Genomic DNA, 4471 nt, shown 5'->3' with positions numbered 1-4471 from the left:
CATTTTTGTGACTCTCAATAATATGTTACAAGGTGTGACAAATCACATTATGTCACATTATTTAATCTAACATTATATTAATCAAAATAATAAAGCATTCCCCCACTTAGATATAATAATCACTTTTTGTAACACTTATTTAATCAATCAAAACATTATATTAAAATATAATATTCCTCACTTGATTAAATAATGACTCTCTATAGAAACTTTTGCATTGGTGCATAAACTAAAATGTCTTTCAACTTGAATTTTACCTTAGTGTAATTATCACAAAGTTTGTTGAAATTTTGGTTGCTGAAGCATTGAACCAATATCCCTTGATAACAAACCGGTGATAACACACACACCTTTGCTATGTTCACTTGAGACCTCATTGTCTCACTTTTGCACCGTAATGGCCATGTGCACATTCCATTCATAGACTTTTCTTGAGAATGACTCCCGATTCTCATGAGGGGCGGCACCACCCCTAGGTCTATATAGGTAGAACTTTTATAGTATTTTGTTACCCTAAAATACTTGTCTTTTCAAGACTGAGTTCTATTAAAAAACCTTTCAGTTTTAACCCTCAATTTGGTAACACACTAGTACTCATATCTCAGATGGAACAAAATTTGAGTACTGCTACTATTCACTTGATTGACTTGTTATTACCTATTGAACCTAATACTAGTTTGGTGACTAGTATTAAGATAGGTTACCATCAACCGTGAATCTCTTTAAGGAGTCTAAGTCCCACACCTTGAGATGTTGAAATGATTCCATTTGAATCATTTCTTTTCTCATGTATGCATACTTTAAACACTATATTTTATTCAAACTTTGTTGCTAGCCATAGTTTGATTAAAATAGTTACCTCTTTAAAATAGTGATTTTGACCATAGTCAACACACCCACTGTTTACCCAAAAATGGCTATTGATGACGTGGCAAAGATTTCTCACACGTGGATTGACACGTGGTGGAATTGAAGGGTAAAGGTGATGTTCGGCTATCGACCAGAAGCGCGCCTCATCGTCAGTGTTAATTTTTTATACGACCAGGCTGATCCTTCCTTTTTAAGTTGTAATCAAATATTAACTACATTTGAATATTTCTTCATAATTATCCTTTATACGCGATTATTAAGGAAAGATAGGACACGTTAGCATGTGTAACCCTCCTTGAGCCTATAAATATGCATGAAATAGCTCAAGGAAGGGACTTTTGGATTCAGGAGCTTTTTTGTCTAATATTGAGAGAGAAAGAGCTATAGTGATTGTTCATCATTCTATTGTAATCCTTCCAAGGCTTGTGAAACTCAAAGAACCCTAGTTCTTTGATCACGACTTTGAGATTCAATAATATCAATATCATTAAGTGAACGTAGGTCATTACCATCCTTTGGGGCCGAACCACTATAATTCCTTGGTGTTTTTTCCTTTCCATTAGATTATCTTTTCACGTGTCATTCCATATTTTTGTCGTATATTTAACTCTGCATCGTTGAACAATGCAAGGGTCAACATTTTGGTGCTTTCATTGAGAGCTTGTGAAAGAATCTAATGGCAAAAACATCCAAGAGGACCGGATAGGCCGCTGGCACTGCATCATCCCAGCCTCCTCCCCTAAATGTGGCTGCGGACGAACCACATTTGGAGTTTGATGAGGAGGAGTTAGATTCTGAAACATTGAAGGCAACACTGGGGGTGTTGCAGGATGAGTTGGCCAATCTGAGGGCCAATCAAAAGAATGTTGCAGAGATAATGGCGTCGCAGCAAAGAGAAATAGAACGCCAGCGTTAGGAGCTAAGCGAGCAGCAGGCTGAGATGGATCGTCGACAGAGGGATGCCATGGCCGCCCTTGAAGCAGCCATCCAGCTGGCTAGGAATCAGGCTGCGCCAGCCTCCTAGCCAGATCAGCCACCAAACGGGTCGCCTCAAAGGGGTCCCAATCCTAGTCCTCCGCTTCAGTCGGTAAGCCCTCAAAGGCCGAAGCTGCCGCCTGTGGCTCAGGATGATGTCCCACCTAGAGATCCTGAGCAGCAGCCTCCATCTCAAGCTGGTCGAGGCAATCCCCAGCATCTGAGGCAGAATAGGACCGGGAAACAGCCCCACAGCCCTAGACGCCCAAGGGATGAAGAGCCAAATCTACCAAGCAGGGGGCAGCGTCCTTCTGCCAACAGGAGGAACTCCAAGACAGGCTCTGCGGTCAGGGGCCCCCCATGGCATAACAATGCACGGGGACCCACCGACCAGCGCAGGTCTCCCCCTGACGCTCGGGAAATGCCAGCCAGAGGAGGCAACAAAGTAAATAGCCGGTCGCACCATAGTCAACCACAATTCAGAGGTGGCCACGACTACAATGAAGCTGATTCTGACAGAAGAAATGCTGGTCGGAGGAACGATGAAAGAATGGGAGGCAGGAGCCCCCCACCTAGAGAGAACCGACCAGCGGGCCATAACGCTGGGGGGCAACCCAGGCAGCAGAACGTCTTTAGTCAGCTGGGAGCCAGCAAGCAGAGACGATGATCTAAGGGACGTACTTAACAACCGTCGTGAAAGGCACGATGAGTACGTTCCCCTGGCACCAGTGGCCCCAGCAATCCCAGAAGCTGTTCAGGCTCAGATCGATGCCCTAAACCAGGCAGTGCAGCAGCTGGTCGGGGGGCAAACATCCCACATTGAGTACGATCAGAGGAGAGGCACCCCCTTTGTACAGAGGATTGTTGTGGATGAAACCCCCAGTAAATTCAAGATGTCAACGCTGCCAAATTTCAACGGGTATGGAGACCCGGTATCGTTAATAAGTTTGAGATACAAATGGATATACAAAAGGTGTCAGAAGATGCCTGCTACCGCATCTTCCCTGCAACACTGTCTGACACCGCACAGGAGTGGCTCTTCAAGTTCCTTCCTGCTAGTATAGTATCATGGGAAATGTTCGTAAAGGAGTTTTACGGACAGTTCTATGCGAGTCGTGTGCACCCCACTGAGGCCAACCAGCTGGTCGAGATACGCCAAAAAGAGGGAGAGCCCTTGAAGGCCAACCAGTCAGCGCTTCATGCGAGCTGCAGCTGGAGCCAAGACTGTGGGCGACAAAGGAAAAATGATGGCCCTAACTGCTGGGGTTAGGCGCCATTCACCCCTCTGGAGCAGCCTCAAAAAGAATGGGGTAAGAAGTACCCAGGAGTTCTTAGATCGAGCTGATCGGTACATCAAGCACGAAGACGCAATTGCCAACGAAGGGAAATCGCCAACAAAACACAAGGGGCCCAAGGAAGAACCTACCAAAGCCGCCAACGGGTCGGAAAAACCCAATGGCAACGACAAAGGCAATGGAAATGGCAATGGTAGAAATGGTGGAAAGAGGGTGAACAATGAACCCTCGACCTCTGAGAGTAAGCGCCCCAAAGGCAATCGGTATGAACCGAGATTCACCAACTACACTGCCCTTGTCGAAAGCCGAGCTGAGGTCTACCAGGCGACCAGCTCAAGCGTGCCTTACAAACGACTCGCACCTATAAGGAAAGATATCTCCAAGAGAGATACAACGAAGATCTGTCGTTTTCACAATGACTACGGGCACGACACCAATGAGTGTAAACAGCTGAAGGACGAGATTGAGTTCCTGATAAGGCAAGGACATTTAAGAAGATATGTGCGAGCCGCAGGAGGGTCTCATCGAGAGGCTCAAGGTGGCAACGAGCAGGCGCCTGCACGCCAATGCTCACCACCTTTACAGCCAGCTCATGTGGCAGGCACTCTACTCACCATCTGCGGAGGCCCGCATCTTGCAGGAGATAGTGGGAAGGCAAGGGAACGATACGCTCGAACCCTGTGCCATGACTAGGACATCGTGATGATGAGTGTTGAGGATCAAGCACCAAAACAGGCTCGAACAGAGGAGGAATTGATAACTTTTCTGATGAAGATGCCCAGCACGTGCGATTCCCACACTCCGATCCACTGGTCATGGACGTGCAGATTGCGAACATGATGGTGAAAAGGGTGTTGGTCGATACAGGAAGTTCGGTCAACATCCTATACAAGTCTTCGCTGGAAAGAATGAAGTTGTCCATAAAGGACCTGGAGCCATGCAACCAAACCATTTATGGTTTCTTCGGAGAAGGGCTCGCCCTAACAGGGTCAATTAGACTCCCAATTACAGCAGGCACCGCACCTGCTAATAGGACATTACTCACTACTTTTATAGTAGTTGATTGTCCTTCGGCATACAATGCTGTAATTGGGAGACCAATTTTGGTCGACCTACGAGCCGTCACCTCGATATGGCACCTCGCCATGAAATTCCCAACAGACGCAGGAGTAGGTTGCATATTGGGAAACCAGAGGGAAGCGAGGGAGTGCTACAACGCCTTGATCACCAAAGCAAAGAAGTGTGTATCGAGAGACGCCACTGGAAAGGAGTTGCAAATGGCGACTGATGTTCAAGCCCACTCGGGTGATGATGTCACCAAATAGGGCATT

Source organism: Humulus lupulus, chromosome 9 (genome assembly GCF_963169125.1).
Source record: "Humulus lupulus chromosome 9, drHumLupu1.1, whole genome shotgun sequence".
NCBI lineage: Eukaryota > Viridiplantae > Streptophyta > Magnoliopsida > Rosales > Cannabaceae > Humulus > Humulus lupulus.
The sequence above is the reverse complement of the archived record's forward strand: the minus strand, read 5'-3'. Positions refer to the sequence as shown.